Source organism: Photinus pyralis, unplaced genomic scaffold (genome assembly GCF_008802855.1).
Source record: "Photinus pyralis isolate 1611_PpyrPB1 unplaced genomic scaffold, Ppyr1.3 Ppyr1.4_LG8, whole genome shotgun sequence".
Taxonomy (NCBI): Eukaryota; Metazoa; Arthropoda; class Insecta; order Coleoptera; family Lampyridae; genus Photinus; species Photinus pyralis.
The window spans coordinates 6098916-6115859 of NW_022170819.1; the positions used below are offsets into that span (position 1 = coordinate 6098916).

Below are 16944 nucleotides of genomic sequence, written 5' to 3' on the forward strand. Positions count from 1 at the left end.
GAAACAGAATTGAAACTATTGGGAGACTATTCAGAACCCCAACCTCACAAGCCCCAAAAACCTTAAAAATATGCCTACGATTATTTCGAACATACCATACAAATTACTTAGAAGATTTTGAAATATTTTTAAAAATTATTTATTAGAAATCTTCCTTGAAATTTCTATACAAGCATTAACACTTAGGAACTTCGTGAAACCTTCGACAGGAAAAAAGAATTTCCACAATCTTTCTTCAAATTTAAAAAATCATAAAAGCTTTCTTTAAAAACATTTTGGGAATCTCAGAATCCTTTAAAAAATTATTAAAATTTTACCTCGTTTATGAAATGTCTTAGAAAAATATTTTTGACTTTTTAGGAGTCTTTGAAATCTTAATCGAATTTAGGAAACCTTTGACACCATTTAAAACTGTTTCGGAAATATTCTTAAGGGTATTCTAGGAAGTAACTTGACACATGAGGATTTTAATCGAAATTTTTACCAGCAACTTTTGCATGAAATCGCATGAAATCAAAAGAATTACTTGTAATTTTAGCAATCTTCAAAATCCTAAAATTTCATACAAATAATTTTAAAAATCGTAGAGCTCTAAAAGGTATTTGAATGAGAATTTTTGCAAATTTTCATAGCAATTTTACACTAGACACCTCTGCAAATTTACCGACCGATATATGTAATGTATTTTTCAAGTACTTTGTCTGTAACTATAGCACCTAATTAGGACTTAATTGTAAATATTGTATGGCAGATTAATTACATTTCTAAGATCCTTTTTTCTTATTTGGGGGGTGTAGCTTAATGTTAAGTTAGCCCCACTCAAATAAAAATGATTTTATCCCAACGGCCAAAGCACTAAATTATTGTTATTGGCACCTAATTATCAGCCAATTAACACTTAATTCTGAAATAGTTTAGAAAAAAATTGGATATAGGTAGTGGGGGGCTAACTTAATGGACATAATAATACGGACATAGGATGCGTCAACAAAGTGTAAAGATAAAATATAAAAAAAATGTAGGTACACATATCACACAGGAATATCATAAGTACCTAGCGTAGAGTCGAGCATATCGTAGTTTTTGCATTTTCTACATCCATCCACACATTCGTCAATGGCGGGGAAGTAGTTACATATTAAAATTTTCTTGTTTTCCCTAGAAAACATACCCAAGGCATTGCAGGTCTTGAGTTTTTACGGGAGCAAGTTAAAAAGATCAGTTGCGGCCAGGGTTGCGGCGAATATGGAAGACCTTTTGTAGGAGTAGTTCGGTTTTGGTTCGCAAAAACTGTCTATGTGTCCCGAGGGTTTGCACTATTAAGAAGTTTACCGAATTAGTTGGCCACGATATTATTAAAATATTCGACCAACATTTTACAAGGAAAGGATTAGCCACTTTATCGTTGTGGTTTGTTCCAATTACCGCGTCATTTTCAGTACTTTGGCCTACTGATTAAGTGCCAAGCGATTTAGGTCCTATACTGTTTGCTTCCTCGCCTTGTATCCCATTACATTGTTTTCATTATCAATTTTAGGCAGTCTTCGCAGAGACAGAAACCCTTTTGTGACTTCCTCAATTCCCTTTCCACTTTCAATAAGTCTTTCGTTCATAAGAAAGTTCTTTATTTTACACTTTGCACTTACGAATATGGCACCTTTGATTTTCTACCCTTATTCTCATTTCCGCACTGAAAACGTAATAAGTTTATTTTTGAAGGCAGATACTATTTTGAATTTTTCCGATTTATTTGCTCATCCGCAGACTCACAACCTGTGCAAGACTTTTATTCCGTCTCTCCTAAGTCTGCAATTGAATTTCATTGGCTTCTGTCCGTGACAATTTAATTAGTGTCATTTCGATTCGGGACAATTTTCCTTCAGTTTTCATAAGGACGATATATCCCGCCTTTTAAAGGCGATACTTTGAAGCGACGGACGCTTATCCTAGCCTATCTGCTTTAAAAACGTGGACGTCATCTGTTGTACGAAACTAGTACTGAACGAAATCTTATCCTATTTAATGGTTTTCACTTACTTTGGCTCTGTTTTACTGTCGGAATTTTTCCGATTTGGCACACTTCCGAAGTTACGAAATTGTTTTTGATGCGACGACATTTTTAGAACTACCGTCAAGCGACGGCAAGTATTACATCAAATCGCACTTCGATTCATCTAAATGTTCTTTCAAAAATCGCTTATACGACTATTTTTATTGCTTGCCGACCATTTGTTCTTAAAACTATAAGCCACGTCGGAAACTGTCAACCAAACTCAAACCAATGCTTCAGTAGAATTGCCGAATAATTTCAGAAAAATTAACAAATACGAGTATGTAGATCAATGTTTAAATTCACACAATTTCAATGCATTTTTTTAAGTTTCAACACTGGAAATGGTAAAACAATTCAAACGAAACCTACAGTCTACATGTAACTTATTGATTTCTTTCTTTTTAAAATTGGCTGGCTAACATTTCTTGAGGTGAACCTTACAGATAGGAATAACGTGATGTAACTAAAAATTTCCCTTAACCACTAAAATATAGGAACTGCAATGCTTATACTTTCTAATTGAGTTTATGCAATCTAACGTCTTAGTTGAATATCGGGAACCTTTTCCAGTACGCTTAATTATTTCCCCAAAATTTCACGCCTTCTTATCCCCATAATTTCGACCATTTCTCCATATTCTCCTCGTAGTTTCTTGTGTTAGGAATACAAATTTTTCCAGGGTATAGCAATTGCATTTCCCATACTTTTCTGCAATTATACCCAATCTCTACCAATTAAAGAATTGTCCGAGGAATTATCATAAGATTTCCTCTAAATTCAACAAAATTCTTCGAATGTTCTTTCTGCTTTATTTTACATATTCACCAAAATATTCTCTTGCGTTTCCTGTCACATTTCTTAGCAATTTGGTGTGCATGGGACAAGAATTTCTCACCGACCAAGTCATAGGAGGGGACAACTGTTCCGAAATTTTCTTCTAGAATTTTCACGTATTTTATTAGAAGTTTCTCTAATTTGGCAAATTTGCTACTATTTTTTTTGCATGAAACAAGAAGTCCCCCGCAATCAGTCTCCTACTCTTTTTCAAAAATCTCCTACGTTTCAATAAATGCTAGGAGGAGGAAAAAGAACGTGAAAATTTACAATTATACATAGCCCATATGTATATGCCGTATAGTCGTTTAGTGAAATCCGTCATTTCACTAAACGCCTAGTCATTTATATGAAACCGTGGCACAGTGTACTTTTTAGGGCGAAGTGATTGGATTCCATTTCCCTTCGAGATCGATAAATGGTATCCCTTATCAATCTAAAAGGGGAAGAGAAACTACCCTACACGTCAAACTGTCAGCGTTTCACTAAATTACTAGGCCTCGGACTAGGCTTTTCGTGAAATGACGGATTTTACTAAAAGACTACCATACATACTTATACGTTCAAAAAAATTCCCTGTATATTATTACAGTTAGCGGTTAAGATATTAGTATATATTTTAGTTATTGTGCTTTCTTAGATTAGTAATTGTTCTATAATTGGAATTTTATTCTGTTGGGCAATAAATCATATTATTATTATTATTATTATTATTACAGTCTCGGTAGTAAGACAAGTTATGTTTACAGTGACTGTATTATGACAGTGGCAACAACTCATCATAAACCCCATTTATCCACCATATTGGGGATAATTTAAACAAGGCAGGATAGCAAATTTGGTCTGCTTTGAAAACTTATTGAACCGTCATTGGCGAAAAACTGGTCCTTCAGGGTTAAAATCGTCAAAATCTGAAAAGATAACGAAAACTCCTCGGTTTTTAGTATATCTGACTTTGTTGCGTTCGCCGCTCGAGGTCGAAAACTTGAATTATACATTGGGTTAACAACATAAGTAATCCCACAAAGAATCAGAACTACCGGATTTGACGCATGGTCTGATGTAAGGATGTAGGTATATAGTTACTGGACTATACATTCTATAAGAAAATTTTTTTTCCGGGTCGATCTGAGACAATTTTTTTTCGGGGCTCAAAAAAAGGCAGTGTATAACCTTCCTTTTTTATCATAAATCGACTGCACCAAAATTTCTCGGGAAAACACTTTTTCTTATTAATTTTGGTGCGTAGAATCCAAAACAATGCGTACTTTTTCGATCGGACTTCTCAATCAAAAGTTATGGACTAGAAATCAATTTCGAAAGAAAATTCAAAAGGCTGTAACTTTTGAACTAGTAGCCCAATCTTGGAACTGTTTGAAATTATGGATTCTACAGGCCACATTCTATAAGAAAATTTTTTTTCGGGTCGATCTGAGACAATTTTTTTTTCGTGGCTCAAAAAAAGGCAGTGATTAACCTTCCTTTTTTACCAAAAATCGACTACACCAAAATTTCTCGGGAAAACACTTTTTCTTATTAATTTTGGTGCGTAGAATCCAAAACAATTCGTACTTTTTCGATTGGACTTCTCAATCAAAAGTTATAGACTAGAAACCAATTTCGAAAGAAAATTCAAAGGGCTGTAACTTTTGAACTAGTAGCCCAATCTTGGAACTGGATTCTACAGGCCACATTCTATCAGAAAATGTTTTTTCCGGGTCGATCTGAGACAATTTTTTTTTCGGGGCTCAAAAAAAGGCAGTAACGGTAATAATTTTGCGCCTACTTTTCTGCATACGTAAAATCGGCTGTTGCGAGAAGCCGCCGATATAGTTTTATTTTTGCATATCCACTGTATAAGATACATTGCATGATTCAATTTAATTATTGAAATAGCATTAATAAGAAAAGGAACTACTTTTATTTTAATGAAGCAAAATGGGTGCAAAATCAAATTTTTCTGAAATATCAAAACATTTAAATGGTTCAGTTTTCCAAAATATGGGCACTTTTCAGAAATCTGGTAAACTTGGAGCTGTTTTTTAGGGCATCTAATGAAATTAATTGCTACCCCTCGTGTTGTTGAACCTGAAGATATTCTGGAAATGAAATTTTGCAATTTTTTCGGTTACGTAGACAAATTCCAAACGTAAATAATCGCATCAGCAATGCGGAAAACGCAACGCCATAATCACAATGAGGTTATTGTATTCTCTCCCTTATTTACAAATACAAATTGCAACACTCATTAAGTCGTTACATAAAACTTCTCAAGTTTGTTTGCCATTAAAACCTATATCTTCCATTCTGATTAATGCATACATAAATGCTGACGATAATTACTGTTGGAAGATAAAAGAGAAGTTTTATTGTAAATTGGTACCCGTATTAAGTGACCCGCATTCGATTTAGATATCTCCTATTACGCTATGGTGTTTATTTGTAAAGTTGAGGCTATATTTTAATAATATTCTTGCATTTCGTACGCTTCGTTTCGTAATGTAACATTATGTAATCATTATCGGCATTTCTACATTTTTGCTGAGGATTCATCCGCTTACCATTTATGGGTAAACCGTTATTACATAAATGAAAGTGAGCGTTCACGATGGTTGTTAATTACAACTAGTGTGTGATCAATTTGAGCAAAAAATACACCGAAATACGAATCTAAAACATCCAAATTATTAATGAATTTTTTCAGCTTTCTTTTTGTTTTTGTTCTTGCGTAGGAGTAGGAGTTTCAGCACTTTTCCGTTCTTTCTGTAGACTTAAAACTTTATTCTGTTTACATTAGGAAAACTGAGAGGAAAACATTCATTCATCTAATGGATGTTTTTGATCTGCTTCATTATGTTCGCATTCCTCAACCTATGCCACCACTGTCAATCAATTTCAAAAGGAATTAAGTTCGTTACTGAATTTATTAGGAAATCATTATCCATCGATTTATCCATCTAATCTAATCCACGTTTTAGGTATCCTGTACATTGTGAAAATTTTCGACTTTGATTTTCTACACATTCCAGATTTCAAAAAATTGGTACAGTGGTTCTGATGCACTAAACTCTTTCCTCTATTCATCGAAGAACCAGTTGAAACCTAAAATCTGCGCTTTTTTGCAACAATTAAAAAACTCCGGAAATCTTTTAAGTCTAATAATGTTATCTCTTTTGATTACATTAATAAAGTACAATAAAGCGATCAATTCTGATGAACGCGATGTATGTTTCTTACGACGTGTGTTTTTCGCGTCGGAAAAATTGGAAATCTTAACGATTTTTCGTTGCAGTACCAAGTATCGCATTTGAAATTTTTTCAATTTGTTTTGGGGATTTTTATGTTTAAAAACGCCCAGGTAACAATTTTGTCAAGATCGAAATTTTTGTTGCGCCCTGTTTAGGGGTGCGCCATCTTACACGTACAAATATTAAAATATTTTGCAAAATCAGGAAGGGTATACGTATACTGAGAAACCTAGGCAAATCGGTTAGCCCATCCTTCTATGTAATTTGGTTGCTGAGAAAAAAATACGAAACGCACATAAAACATTTAGATTCTTCCGTTAATTTTCAAGAATGGCTGCTTTGATCGTCACTCCCACCCAAAATTTTTTGGACAAACATAATATTTAGTGTGCACAACATACTCAATTTCTTAATCCACCCTGTCCTCCGGCCTCTCCAGGGGCCTCTCTCAACAAAGATAAAAAATAAATAAATAAATAAGAGGAAGCTGTGCCTGTGCTTCCTCTTATTTCGGTTCCTCTATTACAGTTAGGGGTGGACTATCTTTTATCATCGGAGCTGGCAACGAAGGTAGTGTAGGTTAAGAAATAGTTTTTTGCCGAAGTTGTCTCATAAATTGTTTGTTATTAGAGGCGGTGCAATACCCGGATTTAAAAATTCGACGAAAAGTTCTCTGTTACAATTAGGGGTTGATCATTTTTTTAAGATGGTAGTTGGCAGCTAAAGTTCGGAAATTGTATTTAGATTTTGCCTAAATTGTGCCCCTACTTTAAAAATTGATTTTTATTAGAAGTCGTAGATATAAGATCATATTATAGTTGCCACCTCAGATTAGGAAATTGTTTTTGATTTCGGCCTCAATTGTGCCTCTCAATTTCAAAATTAATGAAGATTAAGTAACTTAATGTGGTTTTTGCCTAAACTATGCCTATTAATTTTAAACATTTTATCAGGAACCGTGAAACATCAGGATCAAAATTGAAGAAAAATTTCCTCTGTTACAATTAGAGGTGGATTACTCTTTACGTTCTAGTTGGCGGCTATGGTAGCCTAAGTTAAGCAATTGATTTTTGCCTGAATTGAACCTCTTAATTTGAAAGTTAATGCAGATTCAGGAATGATTGCAATTTTAATCAGAAACCAGACAACATTAGAATTTCAAAATTCAAAAACGATTTCCTCTATCTATTACAATTAGGGGTGGATTACATTTTTTATCGTAGTTGGCAGCTAAGGTAGCGGAAGTTGATTTTTTCCCAAATTGTGCCTCTCAATTTCAATTGACACAGATTCAGGTATTACATTTGGTATTTCCCTAAATTAATATCAAAAATCAATTTCAATAAAAAACGTGCAACACTGAAATTTAAAATTGCAAGGATAGGTTCCTCTATTAGTAAAGGGTGAATTACCTTTTTTTCATCGTAGTTGGCGATTAAATTAGGAAATTGTGTCTCCCAATTAAAATTGATTTTTACTAGAGGTGGTCGAGGAGGTGGTGTAACATCAGTATTTAACAATGTTTGATTGTTTCTCTATTGCAGTTAGGGGTCGATTTCCTTTTGTGATCGTAGTTGACCGTACGTTAGGCAATTGTCTTTTGTTTTTGCCTAAATTGTGCCTCTCAATTTAAAAAAAAATCGATATTTTTCAGAAACCGTGCACCAGGATTTAAAAATTCAAGGAAAAGTTCTTTGTTACAATTAGGGGTAGATCACCTTTTAATCTGGTAGTTAGCAGCTAAAGTTCGGAAGTCGTTTTTTGATTTCGCCTTAAATTGTGTCCCTAAGCTAAAAATTGAATTTTATTGGAAGTCGTACAAGACCAGGATTTAAAAATTCAAGCAAAACTTTCTCTTTTACAGTTATGAGTGCATCGTAGATGGCGGCAAATTGTTTACGATTTTGGCCTAAATTGTGCCTCTCAATTTCAAAATTGATGCAGATTAAGTACTAATTGTATATGGTTTAGGCCTAAACTATGCCTATTAACTTCAAAAATTTATCAGAAACCGTGCAACATCATCAGGATTTAAAAATTCATGAAAGATTTTCTCGATTGCAATTAGGGATGGATTACATTTTATGATCGTAGTTGGCGACTAAGGTAGCGTAAGATCAGCAATTGTCTTTGATTTTTGCCTAAATTGTACCTCTCAATTTCAAAATGGATACAGATTCAGCAATTGCGTTTGGTTTTTGTTTAAATTGTGCCGCTGAATGTCATAAATCACTTTTTATTAAAAACCGTGCAACTAAGATTTAAATTTCAAGGAAAGGTTACTCTATTACAGATAGGGGTGAACTACTTTTTATCATCGTAGTTGGCGACAAGGTTAAGCAATTGTTTTTTTGCCTAAATTGCGTCTCCCAAGTTTTTATCAGAGGCAACACCACTGTTTAAAAATGTTTCTCCACTGCAGTAGTTAGGGGTTGATTACCTGTTGTGATCATAGTTGGCTGGTAAAGTAGCGTTAAGTTAGGCAATTGTCTTTTGTTTTTACCTAAATTGTGCCCTTCATTTAAAAAAAATCGATTTTTACCAGAAACCGTGCTCATTATTAGACGGTAGTTGGTAGTTAAAGTTCGGAAATTGTTTTTAGATTTCACCTAAACGGCGCCTGTCAATTTTAAAATTGATATTAGTGTAGATTAAGAAATTGTTTTTGGTTTTTTCCTGGGTTTTTGGCTAAATTGTATTTGGTTTTTTTACTAAAATGGGACCCTAATTTGTTTTTATTGAAAAACGTTCAAGACTAGGATTTAATAATTCTAGGAAGAGTTCCTCCATTACAGTTAGAGGTGGATTTTTCCTTAAATTGTGCTCCTAATTCTAAATATATTTTTATTAGGAACCAGTCGACACCAGGAAAATAAAAAAGTCCCCCATTACAGTTGGCACTAGATTCCCCTCGGGATTCCCTCGGGGATAAAGTAGTTGTTTGTAATTGTTTTTTGTCTACATTGTGCCTCTCAATTTCAAAATTGATATAGATGAAACAATTGTGTTTGATTTGGATTTTTTGGAAATTCAAGCACAGTTTCTTCATTACAGTTAGGGGTTGATATCAATTTATGATCGTGGTTGGCTACTAAGATTAGGAATTTTTTTTTGGTTTTTGCCTAAATTGTGGAAATTCACACAGATTAAGGTTTAGAATGTTAAAATTGATAACGGTGAAACCAGGAAATAAAAATTCCAAGGAGGAGAAGTTCCTATATTGCCGTTGGGACTAAATTCCCTCTAATGATCGAAGCGGAAGGATAAAGTAGTGTATCTAGATATTCAAATATTTGCCAATATATCTGAAAATCATTGCGTACGAATGGATTTTTAAGTATTCCTATATAGTCCAGGAAATAGAGACTGAAAATGGACCATTTCCTGCAAAACGAGAAGTAGTTCCAATTTTGCATGTCATGAAAGAATAACTGGTGGTTAAGAATCCAAGTTTTCGACCTCCCACCCCCTGTGCTTCCCCCGTATCACCCTTAAAACCAAAGAAATTTGGTTGGTTTGTTAGTTTTTCAATCATATCTTTTTATAGGTTCATTTTACAAAAAAATATTGTTATCAGAAATTGTAGACTATAAAATTCTACACAACTTTGATATACACTACTTTTTTGTGAAATGTTTATTAAAAACGATATAGAGCTTCAGAGTTGCTTATATTTTTAAGAATTCTAAAATTTGTATGTAGATGTTTTAACCAAATTTTATACTTTATCTCTATAATTAAGAGTTTTATGAGAAAATATCTTGAACTTATCGTGGTATAAATCCCCTACGCTGCACCCTTACCAAAGGGGATGCATAATAATTCAACTTTCAACCCTTGCTAGTGGGGATATTTGAATCACTGTGAAATTGTAGGGCTTTCTAATATACGTTTGAAACAAAAAAATTATCTCACTTCAGTTCAGCTTCATCCTTAAAATCCTTCATCCCCGATCCCCCGTCCCCCTCCCCCCATCCACGGTAGGAATAGATATTTAAAGAGGAATAGAACACATATGTAATAAGCGTTGTACTCTCTGACTAACTTTACAAGAGCGTTTAAATATCCATTTTTACCGCGCGGGGGGGGGGTGAAACTGAACTGAAGTGAGACAAGTTTTTAATTTCAAAAGTATATTAGAAAGCGCTACAATCTCACAGTGATTCAAATACCCCATTAGCAAGGGTTGAAAGTTGAATTATTATGCATCCCCTTTGGCAAGGGTGCAGGGTAGGAGGGTTTATACCACGATAAGTTCAAGATATTTTCTCATAAAACTCTTAATTATAGAGATAAAGTATAAAATTTGGTTAAAACATCTACATAGAAATTTCAGAATTTTTCAAAATATAACCAACTCTCAAGCTCTATATCTTTTTTAATAAACATTTCACAAAAAAGTAGTGTATATCAAAATTCTGTAGAATTTTATGGTCTACAATTTCTAATAACAATATTTTTTTCTAAAGTGAACCATTAAAAAGACGTGATTGAAAAACTAAGAAACCAATCAAATTTCAGTGGTTTTGGGGGTGGTACGGGGGAAGCACAAGGGGTGGGAGGTCGAAAACTTAGATTCTTAACCACCAGATGACTGTCTATGACATGCAAAAGAAATTGGAACTACTTCTCATTTTGCAAGTTAAAACCCTCTATTCCCTGGACTAATAATCGAGTGAGACAGTCTATGCTACCTGCACTCTCCTGTTGTCAATTGCTATTTAAGCACGTCTTAATTATTGAGTTTGAGAGTGCCAAAAATCGATTTCTGTCGGAAACCGCATAAAAGCTGTATTTGATCAAATTAAATCGAAGTTGCAACATTAAGGATGAGATGGATTACATTTTATAAGTAGTCGTCAGTACCAAGTACATGTTTGGCATATTTTTGTTCCTCATTTCACATTAAATATGCAATTCTATTGCTGGCGTACCATTGCTAACTAAATCGAGTTTTCAGGCCACTAAAGTGGGGATCTCAGCATTCAGTTCGTCTGGCTCTGTGCATTATAAACTTTGCTCCTAGAGCCCCCATTACCTTGGTTTTTGCGCTCGTTGTAGATAATACCTTTGAAATACAATCAGGTAGTAATAGTCCAAGAAACCATATTATAAATGGGATTCTGTAAGGTTAAAAACTCACCATGCCGTGGAATCAGTTCAGAAGACTGAAATGTAGTAATTGTTTTAAAATGAAAAATACTGACTAAACAAACTGCAAATTGTAAAAGATGTCACGTCTGCAATCGCATAAGCCTATCTGTACTGAAATTGTGACTTGTGAGTGGCCCGCCAGTTTAAAAGGAACGGAAACGCGATAACGATAGAGAGAACTTCATCCGATATCTACGTAGCAACGGCAGCATCATCATTATGAATCAGAGAATTCTGAAGGATCCTAAAAAGAGAAAACCGAACAAACCGGGCAGACCTTGAAAGACTACCGCAAAGTGAGAAAGAGGGAAAGTTGAGGCCGTCTTCTTTTTTCTCCCACATCGGACTTCGGTTATCGCTAAAGAGGTTTTCTTACAGCCAAGACGGCGTCACTCGCCTCCATGGTCCATAAACATACAAGGAGGGGGTATTGTGTAACACACGCATGCATACAAAACAACTTTTTTTCTGAACTTCCTAATGAAATTTTAGTTCTAAACGTGCTAATCGTCTTCACGCCGCTTACGTCACCTTCGTCTACATCACGCAGAGTATTTTAATGTAATTTACATAAAGGACAGTTGTAACATAATCCTCAATCGTCTGCCGTCGCTTAGAATTTAAATTTTATGCCAAGTTCTCTGTATTGTACGTTCGGCTTTAAGGAATTTAAACGTCGTCGCGAAGACGAAGACCAAAATATCCGTTTTTATCCCGATCGGGAAGAGCTTGTCCTTTCCTATAAATAAAATGGAAATGATTATTTCGCGAAAGTTATTGGCCGATATTATTTTATTTGCGGAAGTACCTCGTTGACTCTGACGTAAACGACAACAACCCCCTGTCTTAAGTTGGGAAATATGCGTCTCGCTCGAAGTAAGCAATGGTTACGAATTTTCCTGCGACCTCATTTCATTTTTTACCTCTTCTTTTTCCACTTCATTACAATCTATAATAATGAATATGCTCGGATATTGGAGGTAAGTATTAGGAATCATTCCTGGGATTAGTTCGATTTTTCACTTCAATTCAGATTCTTCGGTTCTTAGTCTTTCATTTCGGCTGCTACTGCTTCTAGTGCTGATTCTACATATGATTTGATACAGACTTAAAATTAGTGGAAACCCTTCTTGTTGTTTCGGATTTATTAAAGTACCTAATCAAATTTGTCTGATCCTTGAGCTCTTTCTGCTCTTCGCATTCCTTCGCTTCCTTAGACTTTTCATATTCTTTCGGTTCTTAGGATTCTTTAACCCTCCTTTTCCAATTCTCTAGCTAGATCTCTCGGATTCTTCGATTTCTTCGGATCATTCAGATTCTTTAAATTTTTTGGCTTTTCCACAGATTCTTCTAGCCTTTCGGAGTGTCCGAATTTTTCAGGTCCTTTCGTCTGTTCGTGGGGTGTTCAATAGCCATTAGATTGTTAATATTACAACACAAAAAAAACTAAAAATTATAACTATTCTTTGGAGAAACCATAGGCGTTCGTATACACATACATCTAACACGTTGCAAATGTAGACAAAGCTTGTTTCCTTACTCATAAAAGTTACTTTGACTCAATTTGCACGAAATTAACGTACTACAAAAATCATCGCTATTGCAATGTAGGATATTTCCCTATTTTGCATATTTGACTTCAATCTCATTCCCTATACATTTCATTCACGGTCATGGCGATTAAAGCAGAAATGATTGCGTAACCATGGCAAAAACAAGTAATTAAAGTGACAGGCAAATTAAATCAATGCAAATTTTTGTAGTAGATACAAGAATAACTGACCAACGAACCAAAAAAAAAAAGTAAAATGTTGCCAAATGAATGAATAAATGAAAATACTATCTGAACTCACGATGGTTGTTTAGCAAATCTATTAGCCTTAGCGTTGATGAATATATAGTGTGTTCCAACTGAAACCAGAACAATTGCTAATGTCGCTTAAAATTAATGAATCAATTTGACTATCAGCTCCCCCATTCGCTGTCGTAGCCGAAAAAATTAAAGTATAACGTATTTAGGCCTAAGCCTGTTGCCCATTGGTGCATTTAATTTTGCTTGAATAATGCGTTTCCAAATCTACAAGACAGCAAATTTTATGTATAGGTACGTTTGAGGTATCTCTATTAGGAAATGTATTAAGCCCTTCGAAGGACCAAGTACTTATAATGTTAGCGAAACTCTTATAGATTATTTTAATGAACGTCTCCCGATATTACGTTCGATATGGTGGCATTTGGTATTCATTATAAAAGAAACGTTACTTAAAAATTTAAATTTTAAATTTAGGTAACTGAAAGTGATTTAAATTACAAATAGGTAGCTTGTGTTGCATTACGTCGGCGCACACGTAATCATTACATAGAAAAATCAGTACTTTTGTACCTTTTGCAATGCTAAAGAGCGCTGTGTTAATTCCTGCCGATTCTGGTCTTAATTTGTATTACGTCTCAAAGCAAGTATATTGCCTACATAAACGGAGGGTGAGAGTCACTCTTTAAAGCGGGCAATAATTTCAGAATTATTTAAAGCCTTCACCATTCTAAAGTTTCCACAGTCTAAATATTTAAAATTCTTGTGTCTTCTGTGTTATCAAAAGCGCCAATTTCAGATCTTTTCAAGCCATCAGAATCCAAAAGATTCAAAATTCATCATTTTCCGTCGTAAATTCAGAAAATCCTGAGGTAGCAGCTAGGGTAGTAGCTCGGGTAGTAGTTACAACAAATTTAAGAGTGTACAGTTGCGGTTCCCGATATCTAAATTTGTAAAATTATTGACACTTACAACTGTCTAAAGCGAAAATCTTGACTGTTGATGTTTTATCACTAAGAGCGCAAATTTTATGTTTTTTAAAAAGCCTTCAGAATCCCAATTCGGCATTTTTTCAATCGTAAATACCGAAAATTATGAGAAGGTAGTTTCAAAAATTTTAAGGGGGGCTCTGGGGATCTGAATTTTTAAAGTTCTTGGCATATTAAAAACTTTCCAAGGCAAAATTCTAAATTTATCGCTATTTTACCATTAACCTCTTTGTGCCCGATGTATGATATTATTGATACCAACCAATAAGTGCACAGCCTATTTGAATTATGGTTACAAGAGGTGCAATCTGTTGGTTATTTACACCAAGCTTGATTTATACTATTTATTTATATTATATTTCTAAATTTACCAAAAAAAATCATTTGACGAGATATGTTTAAATGAGTGCTATACACAATTAAATATTTTTTTAAATTGGACACAAAGAGGTTAAGAGGGCAGGAAAACAAGAGGGTAGTGGTTACAAAAAAGTTAAGAGTGTAGTTTCTACCTATTTCTAAAATTCCTGGCCGAACTCCTGGTTTTATTGCTGTTTTCTGTTGTTAATGATACTTCAAACAATTTTAAGAAGGTTGGGGTTTCTTTTTTTAACAATCCGAATATGAAACAAAAGAAATACAGAGTAGTATAGAACAATTTGACAGAAGGAAGGAAGAGAGCATGGGATGGAATTTAAACGAATAGTGTGAATAGCGTGAGTTTTCAATATTTAAAGATTCCCCTACTTTAGTCACTTTAAACTCACACACAGAGTGGGCCATACGAAAATACCATTTTCAAGGAGTTAATTTCATTCTGGTATTGAAAGACGATCTAGCCCAAAATCACCAGATAAAAATAAAAAAGTTTTGAAATTTGCCGTTTTTTTTTAATTTTTATTCAACCTAGACTGACACGGTCAATCAGCGCAAACCTTGGTCTGTCTGTTTGTCGATCTGTGTACGATAAAACTCGAAATACAATCGTTTTTTTGTTTAATTTTACATTCTGGCACGCACATTCTGAGAATCATGTGAATTTTTGTGTAGTACTCAACAACGTCTGGACTAGTGCCAAATGATAAATTTGAAAAAAGAATACACAGTTTTCTGGAAAATGATGCTCCGTTCCGCAAAAAAAATTAATTACTACCGATCGACTTTCATTGCGATAGAGCCGTTACAAAGCGAATTCTGCCAGCCATTTTCTTTTTCATCACACTTTGAAGTGATGAACTAGAACGCCATTCAACGTGGAAACCTTATAAATGCGGTTTCGTGATCGTTATCCTGAATATCCTTCGGTTCAAAGTACTTTAATTATAAATTCTGTTACTTCTATCGAGTCTTTTTCTTTTTTTTGTAAGGTCAATTCCGTCGATTGTTTACGTTTCAGTAAGTACGAATTCAATCGGAAACGTGGACATTTTTTGCGCGCTTAATAAAGCCGTTTCCCTATTTCAGTTCGATAATGCGCAGAGGGTTATTAATGGTAACAGGTGGACGCGGACATCGTTTTTTATGCACAAAATCCGTCCCCTCCGCCACGTTTATATTCCCCGCGAATTTATTATTTAAGCTCCCTAATGAATTATTCAATTATTTAAACATATTATATCTGACATTTATGGAAGAGAAGGTTTAAATTCCACTTTGTAATGCGTAAAAGGGGCCGAAAAAGTGCGTTCGATGACGTGATCGAAGGTGACCACTATAAATTTTTTTTTGTTCAGCTCGAACGTTTACATCAACTCTGGCTTTTCTGTGCTGTAAAACCTAAAACGATACCATCGGACTAACATGTTACTGTCGGCACACATTAAACTTTTGCATATTCAAACAATTTAAATTAAACAAACCTATTTTACTGATAGTTTATGTCTACTTTGGTAATTTTATAATGTTTACTAATTCGAGAAAGTGTTTTTTACTTAGACTTTTAGAAATCCATGAAACACCCATCAACATTCGTTAATGTAGACGGCTATTGGCGCCAAAAGTATGTACGTGATTTTTGGGTAGATAATTTTTCAAGAGAACTATATTTACCTAATAATAACGCTGTGTGCTGTGATTATTATTAACAACAAAACGCTTTGACGATCACAAGTGCAACAAAATTAGGCACAGTTGGTGTCACGCCCTGATCTAAAGTTATCAGGTGCCGAAAGAAATAGAAGCTAGTAATTTAATGAATTCTGCAGGAAACTTGAAATAGAAATCCTAAACACACTCTCGAAGCGAAAAAACAGTGAAGAAGTTTGCAATTCCGATCCAGCATAAATTAAACCTAACGATTTAGAATGCTGAAACATGAAACTTGGAAGTGTAAAGCAATTACCAAAATTTGATGATCTAAAAGCTCGATGCTTGTAGCGCAAAAATACAAAGTTTTACGCCTTGATCCAAAATCCGAATTCCAAGCATAAGGCACATGGAACCTGAATCGAATTTTCTCAAAAATTACGTAATAGGTATAAAAGCGGCGAGGGGTCTATCTTCATGCGCATTTATAGGGTGAATAGTGAACCTTTATTGACCCTCAAAGAAACGAAAATATTTGATGCAAAACAGAAGTTACAACACTTCAAGGGACATTGCCATACCTACTAAAACTAAATCATATAGAATTTCCCTAGAAAATGACGTAACGTAAAAACCACGAAGATCATGCACATTTATAGAGCTGACAGTGCATCTTCAAACCATAGTCTAACAAAGAAACAAAAATATTTGACGCAAAACAGAATTTACAACCTTCCAAAGGATGCTATACTAAACAACATCCAATTTTTCTAAAAAATTACGTAACGTGAAAACCAGGAAGCTGTATATGTTCATAGGCTTTATAGGGGT

General features: G+C 34.4%; 1 protein-coding gene across 1 annotated transcript in view; it reads right to left on the reverse strand.

Moving 5' to 3' along the window:
* Nucleotides 1-16944, reverse strand: part of LOC116177725 — a 124791-nt gene that overhangs the window by 17566 nt on the left and 90281 nt on the right. The gene's annotated exons all lie outside the window — the stretch shown is intronic.